Below are 13,172 nucleotides of genomic sequence, written 5' to 3' on the forward strand. Positions count from 1 at the left end.
CTACATAATTGGCGTAGCGCAGACAATCAGATCGCACAAGGTCCGCTGACAACATACATCGGATAGAACCATTGATAACATTTGATAAACTTCCGATACATCCAGGCGCGCCCTGCGCCGAGCGATAACGTTTGCTTAATTAAATTATGGGGTTTAACGTGCCAAAACCACTTTCTGATTATGAGCCACGCCATAGTGGAGGACTCCGGAAATTTCAACCACCTGGGGTTCTTTAACGTGCACCTAAACCTAAGTGCCACGGGTGTTTTCGCATTTCGCCCCCATGGAAATGCGGCCGCCGTGGCCGGGATTCGATCCCGCGACCTCGTGCTCAGCAGCCCAACACCATAGCCACTGAGCAACCACGGCGGGTCAGTTATAATGTTTAATGTTTGTTAGCCGGTGAAAATCGATCACCGGAGAAAGATAAACAAGTACACTTGTTTATATACAGGGTGTACCAGCTAAATTTAGCCAGAGTTTAAAAATATGCGAATGCCACGCAGCAGGACAAAACCAAGGTAATGTTGTTTGCCGTCGCTTGGAGATAATCTATTTTTTCATTGCGCTAATTAGGTGATTAGTTTTGATTAATTAATCAGCTTCTCAAATATTATAATCAGATGAAAAGTGTCGATGAGAAAATTGTAGAGCAGCATGATAAATTCCCGATACAGCTTTCTATTGCTCAATACGTGTTCCATAAAAGCGTGAAAGAAGCCCGCGAATACATGCAAAGCGCCACGAGGGGCCAATTTGAGTACCTCTAAGCGACGGCAAACATTACCTTGGTTCTGTCCATTTACGTGGCGGACAGACAGACAGACAGACAATGAACATTATTTTATCCTGAGGAGCTTCAGCGGGGGCCCCTATCGGGGACCCGTGGAAGCCGCTGGCCGCGTCCAAGTCGGGGCAGGAATACCGTGATGTTCCGCACTTTCTTGGGCCCTCTGGATTGCCTCTAGTGTCTGGAGCGATGGGCTCCGGAGTGGCTCTTCCCAGTCGGCTTCGCTGGATAGAGGGCCGTTAGGTAACGCGGGGCATTGCCAGAGCATGTGGGCTAAGGAACAATAAATCGCATATTTTTAAACTCTGGCTAAAGTTGGCTGGGACACCCTGTATACCGCCCGCATTTTCGCGATACAGTGACAGTAATGGCTGACGACATACGGCGTGCCGCAAGACTCGAGTCCTTGACTAATGCGAGTTGCGTGGCCCTCGTCATAGTAGGTCGAGCTCGTCACGAGCTTTCGTATCAGCCAGAGCTGTGCGCAATACTGAGAACAGAAAGCAAAATGTCACGACCCCCCTCCCCCCCTCATTATTCTCTCGCGTTTCCTCTCGCTCGAATTTCACATCCACAGCTGTTTGCCGACACAGCCATACCGTTTACTACGAACGCCTGTAAAGAGACATCGTTTGTGCTGCTTCCTCATTCCTAACCCCACCTTTTCATTTTCTTCGGTTTCGGTACTGGTGCATATTTGTCTCACGCGAAAGGCTGCCTATGGAGGCATTATTTCTTTCGGTATTCGCCTTTTGACGATGTGATGGCGCGGTCGGTTGGAGCGTCAGCTTCCAAAGCAAGTACTTCTCTCTCAGTTTCCCGTTTTACTGTACGTTTTGCTACTCCCTTGTAGTAAACCTGTTAGCCGGACGTTGTCTAAACAACTTCATCGGCATTCATCTGACAATAAACTATTCATGGTCCACTCACATTGCCAAAATCGACGCTGACGCTTTACGTGCAAGGCTGCCTAAAGCACAATATTCGCGACGCACCATCCATTAAGCGCGAGCTCGCATACCAATCATTTGTACTCCAATAACTTGAATACGCCTCGTGTATTGTCACATGATCACCCAATCCGCTCACTAGAATCAGATTAAGCATCGTGCAGCATGTTTCATTGCGAGCGACTGTAGCATACTGCAACGGGCAAACACTAAGTTATCATTATCGCTATCCTCTTTAGTTTCTTGCGTAAATATCTCGCTTCTATGTTTGTTTTAAAAAATAAGATGAAGTCCACATCCGTCTAGCTTGCCCCTCGCCAAACCATGCCGCAGTTCTCAGCTTCCAACTTATTTTCGACCAGACACGTGCTTTCAACTCATAGGCACTGCCTCGTACCGTAGTGCTTCGGAACGGTCTTCCTGAAAACATCGTTAGCATTCGCGATGTCGTAGCCTTTAGAAATGAAATAGACGCCGTGTCTTCTTAACAAAAGCTTATCAGTCGTGTATGTCAATCAGTCATGTATGTTGTCAATATGGTATCTGTCAGCGTATACTTCATTTATATATAACGCCCATGAAAGCGAACACTTTCCTTTCCTTGGCTTCAAAACATTCCTTGAAGTAATTGTCAGCTTTTATGGTCGTGATTGGCAAAACATCGAGCCCCTCTTTTTCCTTTGTCCTCGTTCATTTATATATATATACGTGACGCTTATGCCATGACAGGCAACCTACTAAGGTTGCGTGTTTATTTAATTATTACACCATTGTTTTCGTAATTAATGTTACAATAACTAGTCTACAAATGTATTGAATAGCTCACTTTGATAAACATTGTCACGTGGAAATAAACTAGGATGTCTTACCCTATTTTCTTGCAAATAAATCTCATTACAACTTTCAAATGCAAAAATTTTATCTTGGTTTAGGCTAGCATAGGACTATGGCCAGAACGCGCGCGCGCGCGCGCGTTTGTGTGTGTGTGTGTGTGTGTGTGTGTGTGTGTGTGTGTGTGTGTGTGTGTGTACGTGTGCGTGTGTGTGTGTGTGTGTGTGTGTGTGTGTGTGTGTGTGTGTGTGTGTGTGTGTGTGTGTGTGTGTGTGTGTGTGTGTGTGTGTGTGTGTGTGTGTGTGTGTGTGTCACGCGGCACTATAGGCCATTGGTGAACACGTTGTCAGCACACGTCTGTCTGCCATCATGATTCGTACCTCGGGCACCGCCGGTCTTCTGCTACTCTCTCTTCTTCGGCGCTCTGCACATGCTTCATTGCTCCACCGCTGACGCTCCTTCCGTCGTTGAATCAGCAACGGGCGTGCATTCTTATGGCCATTGTTTGTTTCACCTTGTGTACCATCTTCTTTTTCAAAAAAAAAAGGAAATGACGAAACTTACTTTTGGAACGTCCCTCATAATTAGCCAGAATGCAAAAAAAAAAAGAATCTGAGTATCTCCAAGCAACGGCAAACAACATTGCCTTGGTTCTATCCAGATACGTAGCATTTGTATATTTTTATATCTTGGTGCATGTTAGTTGGGACACCCTGCATATCTTGTGGCACGACTTCCATGAGCTGTGGGAGCGCTGTTGCGTACTCCAGGGTAGCGTATCGTACTGCTGCCGAGAAGTAGCGGCGCCTGCCTATCGAAGCTCGACCGACGTTACTTATTGGGTAGCGTGGCGTTGTCGGCGGGCTGCAGGCATCCGGTAGACCATGACGACCAAGCAAGGGCGAGACGATATTCTAGTGCGAAACTTGCACGATTTATTCAAAGGTAGACGAAGGAAAATGAGAAGAGCATGAAGTGATCAAAAGTACATTTCGGAGCCCCTTAAATAGGCTCTCTACAATCGTGGGTGGTATCTTGCTTCCGTCGATGTCACGTGACCGGCACGGAAAGAGGGCCCCTCCTCCTCTGGTTATACCGAGCCTGCTGAAAGGAAGAAGTCGTCCTGCCTCCTAGAATTGTAGACGCCTGTCCGCCTCTTCTGCGCTTTGCGGGTTCGTGGAAGTTCTCTTCTAGGTCCAATTCGAGGAAAGGGCCTCTCTAAACTCGCACACACACACACACAAAAGAGGCCTGTACACTGCGGGGCTTCCGGCAGACAGGCACACTCGAAACGGTCATGACGAATTAGAAAGTCACGCTTCATTTCGACGAGGCCTGGTAAAAGGTCCGGTGAGAGAAAGTTCTTTCTGCACGTGGATCAGGACGCCCACAATAGCAGGCGAAGTCACGCCTCATTTCGACGAGGCAGGGTGAGATGGTCGGTTTAAATTCCTTTCAACACATGGTGTCAGACGCCAACCCCAACAGCGCGGCGTTTCGACGTCAGTGTGCACCTGCGTAGTTGTAGTTAGATGAAATATACTTGCAAAACCACAGAAAGGGGCTGTACGAAAGCTTCGCTGCACTACGAAGCTGCACTTGACGTTTAACGACTACACCCCTGCAAAGACATGATCGATTGCGTCTCCCAATCGAGACGCTGGTAAATGTCCTTTGGACATTTACTGCACCGAAATAATACTGCACCAAGAATGTCGGTAAATGTTCAAAGGACATTTACCGATATTCAATATGACCCTTTGGGGTCACATTGAAATATACGTAAGAAAACCATTTGCGACGTACCCTTGCTTGGACACATGCAATAAGGGTCGGCCTACCAAGACCCCAGCAGTGATTTTAGGAGTGGCAGCACCATTATTGCGGCCTTTAAGGTGGCGATTAGGGAGGTAGGTGTGTTAATTAGTAATAAGTTCATGAGCCTTTGAAAATGGTGACCGTCAAATAGGTTCTCTGGTGGTGGGAGACCTAAATATAGGACGCTATAAGGTAAAGCGATTCCAAACTTTTCTATTCCAATTCTGCAATCAGCCCTCCACGATTGGTCAAAAACTTTTTTGGACGACCCCCACTTCGCCTGTCTGTCACGCGACAACACGAAAACAGCAATAGCCCCCCATCTGATATGACGTGTACACACTGATTATGCATTATTTGACCGAACAAAAGAAAAATGGTTATTTCTGATTCGACACCTTTTCTCCATTAGCCCTCGGCTGTTGGTCAGCAGTTTTCGGGCTGCACCCAGTTCACCTGCATATCACGCGACGTCACAAAACCGCGAAAACTCACCCCGTCAAAGTGACGTGTACGCGTTAAAGATGCATTAACATGCCGAACAAAACTGAATTTTCTTCTGAATAGCCGTAGGCTGCCCCGTTCCAAAAGGAATAAAAGATGGCTGCCGCCGATCACTCAGGGACTGGGTACTCGCACCTGCCGGAGAGCATGGGTTTATTTGCGTATATTAAACCTTTCTGCGTGGACGTGTAACGTTTTCGAGCACTTTCGGCACGTTTACGACCTCGTTCTACCAACTCTTCTTTGCTGAGGATCCGTTTTAGTGTCATTCTTAAGCTTCCGTTGCATGCCGCCGCGATTTTCGACCAGCCACCGCAAGCTAAGTGAAAGCGGACCAATCGCAGACACCGGCACCACCCTCTTTATCCGGTTACCGATTTTCTGTGCACTGGCTCGGCCCCATCGAGTCCCTCTCCTCTTGAGCATGCTCCTCGCCTCTTGTCAGCCAATTAGATAACACAAGCGACTCAGTGTAGGCAACGTTATTCATTTTTCAAGCAAACAAAAGTGACCTCCTATGAACGAGGAGAGCGTTCGATTGGTCTGCTCAGACAACCCTGCGGGTCACCGCCCGATGCTTGCGTCGGCGGTTACGCAAATTTGACGTCAGGAGATTGGAATTAAAACATATTGGGATAATTTTACGCTATCGCGGCCCATAATCGCTGAAATGAAGAAGCGCTTCTTAGCAGATCAACCGCTTTCGATGACATCGGTATGTAAATTGAAGTAGGTGCGATAGAAATGGCGTATTCCTTCAGACATTGGCTTTCACCATGAGATTTTCGTAACTACTTGTGGTCTGACGAACAGTACTTTCAAGTTTTTTGAAAAAAAAGTTTATCCTGTTTTCCTGCAATTATTCCAAAGTTATGCAAACGAACCTGAACAGATTCGAATACGTATGAACTGTTAATTTCTTGCTCCGGAAATCTGGAAGTCATGTACGTACGATGGCATGAAAAAATAGTTTCGTTTCGTCACTTTACACGTAACTCAACATGCGGTGTCGCGAATTGCGTGTTTGCAGGTCGTTCTTTGCTTCGCATGGCAGTGTTTGCATGCCGTTCGGATAGCGATGTTTATATAGTAGCACAGCGTCCAAAGGCTTCGCCAACACAAGTCGCGTTCAGTAGTAGCGTGAAGACAGGAGTAGTTCCTTTTTGTTTTGTTTCTCCACCAGTGAAAGCAGGAAAGTAGGCGGCAGGAGCTGCACGTGGTTGAAATGGACAACTTTCCAAAGTAAAGAAACGCAGAACGCAACGGGGCGGCGAGTCTGGTGGAGGCAGCCTGTACATATGTGTGCACTGGCAGAAGACTAATGACACTTCTAGCTTTCATGAATGCGCATGTGCTGCACACACGGAAGGATGCACCGGCCGGCGAACGACGTTCTGGGTATTTCAGCAGTGCCGTGCGTAATCGCGCCGAGTTCACCTTGCATGCATAGCGAGCTGCGGCCGTGTAGACATTTGTTGCCCCGAAACATCGTCACAGGCACCGAAGCGTTCAACACGCTTCATTAAGAGTAACATATGTTATCCGTAGTTGAAAATGAATCTGAAACTTGGGCTTACGTAATAAGAGAACGCCCAACGTTGTTGCGTCGTTAGCCCTCTGTAAATTTCCTCAACGTTTTTTTATGTTGCAATTAAGGCCAATTGACTGACCAAGTATTTGCATTCGAGCTCACGCAGTTATTTATCTTTAATCGTGATCAGAAGAATACATTTTATGCTTCGAAGGAAACATTATGTTGCGACAAGGCTTACTGTAGCGCAACCAGGCGTTAAAAGGCAATAGACGGGGAAAGTTGCATCCTAACGTTTCCGATTCTTCCGCCATGCGTCTGCAATGGAAATTATATTTTATTCAACGATAGCTTGTTGAAACTGTTCTATGTAAATGTCCCGGCCGAAAAAAACTAAAATCGTGAATATAGCCAAGGTAAAACAGAAGTGCTCGTATTTTGTTTCGGATTAGAGCAGTTGTTCGGCCTGTTGCGTCAGAGGTGTTGCTCGCCGGAGTGTTGTGTTCGCCTCTCCATGCAATGAACAATACAAGATGCCAAGCTACCAGTCACTAATTAATATATAATGTTACTTAAGGAATCTGCAAGGAAGCCGAGACATCTTTCTCCTGAAATATCTGTAAACAATACGTAAGTTTGGAAGTTTGATGTCCGTATTACCTCTTACCAGTAGACGGTCTGTGTCGCACACTACATCATGCACAACCTGAAAAAAGAAGAAGTGGGGTGGGTCATTTGTTAAAAGGAAAATATCGTTGTTTCAAGACAGTCCCCATATAGTGAATTGCCTTCTATGGTATGTATAAAAATGCAGAAGTTAATTTTAGAGACCTGAAACCAAGATTAACATATGATGAAAGCACCTTGGTGGCATTACTGGGTTGCAAAACAGCTTTTCTGTATCGATAACACATGCCTACGACAGGCTCAGGACCTGCTATCAGGAATACCATACGCTTGTATTGATGAGTAAGGACATAGTGATGATACACTGCCACGGATCTACAACAGGGGCGCTATAACGTAAAGTCATTCCAAACTGTTTCTATTGCGATACTGCAATCAGCCCGCCTCCGCGATTGGTCAAACATTTTTCGCGCTACCCCCACTCCACCTGTCTGCCACGCGACTTCACGAAAACCACGAAAGCTGCCCATCTGATATGACTTGCTTGTGCACGCTGATTGTGTGTGATTAGACCGAGCCAAAGAAAATTGATTACTTGATACCGCACGTTTTTTTTTCGTTTTTTTTTCTTTTTGTCTTTAGCCCTCCGCTATTTGTCAGAAGTTTCGCGTTGCGCCGACTTCGCTTTTGTATTATGCGACGTCACAAAACTCAGCACGTCAAAGTGACGTGTACGGGTTAAAGATGCATTAATATTCTGAACAAAACTGAACTTTTTTTCGGAATAGCCGGAGACAGCCCCGTTCCGGAAGGAATAGAAAACGTCAGCCCGCCGATCGCTCTGGCACTAACTACTCGGAACTGCCCGCGAGAACCATTTATTTCCGTATAATAAACATTGTTACGTGGCAGTATAACACCGTCGACTCTTTCGGCACGTATACTACATCGCTCTGCCAACTATTCGTAGCTGAAGATCCCTTTTAGCGGCATTTTAAACCTTCAGTTGCACGCCAACGCGATTCTCGACCAACCACTGCAAGCTAAGCAGCGGAAGCGGATCAATCGCAGACGCCGGCACCACATTTTCATTCGGTTATCTACTTTCACTGCGCTAGCTCGGCCCCACCGAAAGAAACCCTCTCCATTTCTGCGTGCTCCTCGCTTTAGATTAGATTTCAAGTTCACTTTGAAAGCAAACAATAGTGACATCCTATAAAGGAGGAGAGTACTTGATTGGGCGGTTAAAACAGCGCTTTGTCGGCGGTTGCGTGAATTTGACGTCAGGAGAGTGGAATAAAAACAGATTGGAATAGCTTTATGTTATATAGGTGCACCGCAGGGTACCTTATACAGATAGTTTTCATGTGACGTCACGGTTGCAGCTCTCACTCCCGCACCTTGCGCGCCATGACGTCATGAATTTCGACGCCGTTTTATCAAGCCTAGATAAATTCTTATCGGCAATATGGAGTACACTCTTAAGCAAAATTACACCCTTTTGGTCGTATCTTGCCACACAACAACACTCTAAAACAGTTGCACCCTTTTAGGTGTATATTTGCCACACAACTTGCCCGCATTTCCTTTCTTTAACGCTGCCAGCCCGGCACTTCCAAGTCACAAACGGCATGCCCGTTATCAGCGTGACAGAGATTTCTCGAGAGGAAAGTAATGAGCGCAGCGTTTTCAAGAAGGGAAACGAAAGCACACTCTAAAAACAGTTGCACCTTTTTGGGTGTATATTTGCCACACAACGATAATCGTCATCTGTCTTGTCCGCATTTTCTTTCTTTAAGGCGGCGAGCCCGGTACTTTCCAGTAACGAATGGCATGCGCGTTATCAGCATGACATAGCATTCCCGACAGGAAAGTAACGAGCGCAGCGTTTTCAAGAAAGGAAATGCGGGCAAGACCGATGACGATTATTGTTGTGTAACCCTATATTGATTATTGTTGTGTATTGCCCTATAACGTAAAACTATTCCAAACTTTTCCATTTCATTTCTGCCATCAGCCCTCCGCGATTGGTATAAACCTTTTTTGGACCAGCCCCACTCCACCTGTCTGCCACGCGACGTCACGAAAACCGCGATAGCTCCCCATCTCATATGACGTGCACACACTGCTTTTGCATGATTTAACCGCACAGAAGAAAACTAGTTATTTCTGATTCGACGCGTTTTCGCCATTAGCCCTCGGATATTGGTTAAAAGTTTTCGGGCTACACCCACTTCACCTGCCTGTCACTCGACGTCACAAAACTGCAAGAACTTACCGCGTCAAAGTGACGCGTACGCGTAAAAGATGCATTAATATGCCGAACAAAACTGAATTTTCTTCTGAATAGCCGCAGGCTGCCCCGTTCCGAAAGGAATAAAAGATGACTGCCGCCGATCGCTGAGGTACTGACTACTCACACCTGCCGGAGAGCATGGGTTTATTTGCGTGTAATGAAACTTTTTGCGTGACCGTGTACCGTTTTCAGCACTTTCGGCACGTTTAAGACCTCGTTCTGCCAACTGTTCTTTGCTGAGGATCCGTTTTTGCGTCATTCTTAAGCTTCCGTTGCATGCCGCCGCGATTGTCGACGAGCCGCCGCAAGCTAAGTAAGGGAAAGCGGACCAATCGGAGACGCTGGCACCACCCTCTTCATCCGGTTATCGATTTTCAGTGCAGGTACTCGGCCCCATAGAGTCCCTCTCCACTTTAGCGTGCTCCTCGCCTTTTGTCAGCCAATTAGATAAAAGACAAGCCGCTCAATGTAGGCAATATGTTATTCGTTTTTCAAGTAAACAAAAGTGACCTTCTATGAACGAGGAGAGCGTTTGATTGGTCTGTTTAGACAACCTTGCGGGTGACCGCCCGATGTTGGCGTCGGCGGTTACGCAAATTTGACGTCAGGAGATTGGAATAAAAACATATTGGAATAGCGTTACGTTATAGGGCCCCTTGTCAAATTTTACATCGACGCTTACATGCAGGTTGATTTTCTTACGCACATTTCTATGCTATAGCTATTCAGTTTCTGGCGGCGTTTTGTGGCTTACTGTTCAAGCAGCGTGTGGCGCTGGAAACTTGAAATTACTTGGATGCTGCTTGCTCCCCACTTCCCCCTGTTCGTACAATTATATAACCTAAACAAAAAAATTAAATTATGCGGTTTTACGTGCGATAACCATGATCTGATTATGAGGCACGCCGTAGTGGGGGACTCCGGAGATTTGGACCACCTGGCGTTCTTTAATGTGCACCTAAATCTAAGTACACGGGTGTTTTCGCATTTCGCCTCCATCGAAATGCGGCCACCGTAGCCGGGATTCGATCCCGCGACCTCCTGCTCAGCAGCCCAACACCATAGCCACTAAGCAACCACGGCGAATTAATATAAACAAAGACACCTTTAGTCTTCGCGCATACGAGTAAATAACATTGTGCCTAGTGAGCAGGTTCATTAATTTGCAAGCTAGTTACCAATAAAGCCAACCTACCATCGCTGAAAACGCAACGATATACCTGTGGCGGTGAGCTTACATGTGCGGTCTCTTACAGCACATGAAGCCGCAGAATTAGCAGCAGCGTGGTAGGCAGAGCGTAAACAATATGAATACTATTTAACACTGATGCATACACAATTACGACAATATAGACCAACACAGAAAGGACAGTTCGGCAGGGGCAGGTGGAGACGCTTTGTCAGTTCCTTAGGCAAAAAACAGCGTCAGAACCAGCCGCCAATGCTTCATCCGATTTCCCCTTACATAACAAGGTCTGCTCCACGCAGCGCGGTAGTAATGACACATACGCTATTTGTGTAATGCGGCGCCTGATATCTCCTGTGCTACGATAGGGATGTCAATTAAACGATAAGACGAATATGAATCACAACGAATTGGGCAAGTAGGTATGGTTTTGAATGACGGGCCTGTCTAACGCAAATTTGGACGATTACGGTGAGAAGAACGCAAAAGAGAACAGATAAGCTACTGGCTTGTATTACCGTCATTAGTTGTATATATACACGTGTACACGCCTCCCTCCCCCCCCCCCCCTCCCCCCCCCGCCTTCAACAGGAAACATAAGACGCGAAAGCAAAGACTAGGATCATAGCAACGCGTGAAGGAAGCAAAGTTCTTGTACAGATGAAGAGTTGGATCACTGACGCGTGCACCATGGATACTATTTTTTAATGTGATATAAGCTTCGAGCAATAATCAATCTCGCCATCGAATGTTCTTTTTTATAAAATCGCGATACCGTAAAACTAGGCACAAACCCGCAGGTGTGGCTGGACACGACAGATGATCACACTGCTTGTTTTTGATGGTAAGTTTATACTGCCCGTATACTGGCGAGCCCACAGTGATCGAGTTGCAGCCACACTATTTCGCGCCTCGCAGAATACCGTATAATAAGGACGCAATCAGACAAAACTCAGCATAGGATGCATCGAAACGCTTTGCAGGTTCTCCCGGACATGGCGGTCAATTAAGTTCCAAGAAATGCGACTTCATTCTTTCTTCCTATTTTTCGCTGTTGCGCAAAGTCCATAAAAGAGTCCATGTAACGATCCCTTTACTCCCTCCGCAACCTGCAGAACCTCGCCTCGCTTAGCGCAAGCTTTGCGCGCTGTATACGCACCTATATACGAGGGAGCGTATATCAGCTTCGCGCATGGGTCACTCGCGTATACGCGTAAAGTGTGCTAGCCCTTGGCCGCAAAGATCCGGCGAGTCGCGGCCACCACCGGACAACGCTAATGGCCGCTGCCCGCGTACGAAGAGACGAGAGGCGGTATGAGCGTAGTGCCCGGTTCGATGTTATGTGGGACGACGGACCATGACCCCGCCGTGGCCAGTGCTACTCATCGGCCCTTGCGCAAGCAGGGGCCGTTTTCGCGTGGCCACTGAGCGTGACCACACGCCGTCGCGAACTCGTGCCGCGGCGCGCTGGCGTACGCTACACTGCGCGGTCGCGCGCGCGCCCCTGCTGCGCGGGGATAAGGAGGTGGCGAAAAGTTGCATGGGACTATAGCGCATTTATTTCTCAAGTACGTTGCTGCACAGCTAAAAGCAACGACGCACGCTTGCGAAGCCTTCCCGAAAACTAAAGGGCTTTCCCTCAGCAGTTTTGTGGAGAGAGCGCGTATTACCTGACGCGACTTCTTCAGCGCGAAGTTTCGACCACCGCGTGTCTGTGACTCTGAATGACGCAGGTGCCTCCTTTCAGCGCTAACTTGAACGTCTGAGGGTTCCGCAAGAAGCGCGCCAACGTTTAGCTCATGTAATACCTGCAGTGTGAGAGGGCTCAGAAAATGCTGCCAAAACGTTTCGATCGGCCAAACAAACAATATATTCGCACCGACTCGTCCAATAGATAAATATGCAGTCTTGTGTTTATTACCTCAGCATTTAGGCAGCAACAACACATTGATATCACACGTTATCATCTTCTAAAGTGCGAAATGAAAAACCGAATGAAGGGAGCTGTGATTGTAGTGGACGATGTAAGACTCCCTTCGCCGGCGTACCATGGGATCTCTTTCTGTAAGTAAGCCCGTTTGCTGTATCTCAGTAAGGTCGACAAAGAAAGCATAAAAAAGTGTTTAAAAAGTTTTCGGAGCTTTCTCAGTATACAGCCCGCAAGATTTACTGGTACTCATTCAAGTGAAAACAGTTGTGATAGACACAGAGAGAGGGAAAGATCAACTTTGATTTACAAACTGCTAGAGACCTTTTGGCGTCCAACAGTGTATCAGGCGCGTACATGGCGTCAGAAGTGACTACGACGGTCTAGCTTCGGCAGCGGTGGAGTACGAAGCATGGAACGGCTGCAGGCACCGGAGCCCCTGCGTCTGGCGGAGAACGTCTCGGCATCGTGGAAGCGTTTCAAGCAAAAGTTTGAGCTCTTCCTGCAAGCAACGGAAGTGAACGACCAGTCAAAAAGTGAGGCTTCGAAAGCTGCACTCCTGCTGAGCATCGCGGGTGACGAGGCACTCGATGTATTCAACAATTCAACTTCGGAGCATCGCACGACTCACTGGTAAGGGACCAAATTGTCTTTGGTACCAACAACGCTAAGCTGCTAAGCTAAGCTAAGATGCTTCGTGAGAAAGAACTGA

This window comes from Dermacentor andersoni, chromosome 1 (genome assembly GCF_023375885.2).
Source record: "Dermacentor andersoni chromosome 1, qqDerAnde1_hic_scaffold, whole genome shotgun sequence".
NCBI classification, from domain to species: Eukaryota; Metazoa; Arthropoda; class Arachnida; order Ixodida; family Ixodidae; genus Dermacentor; species Dermacentor andersoni.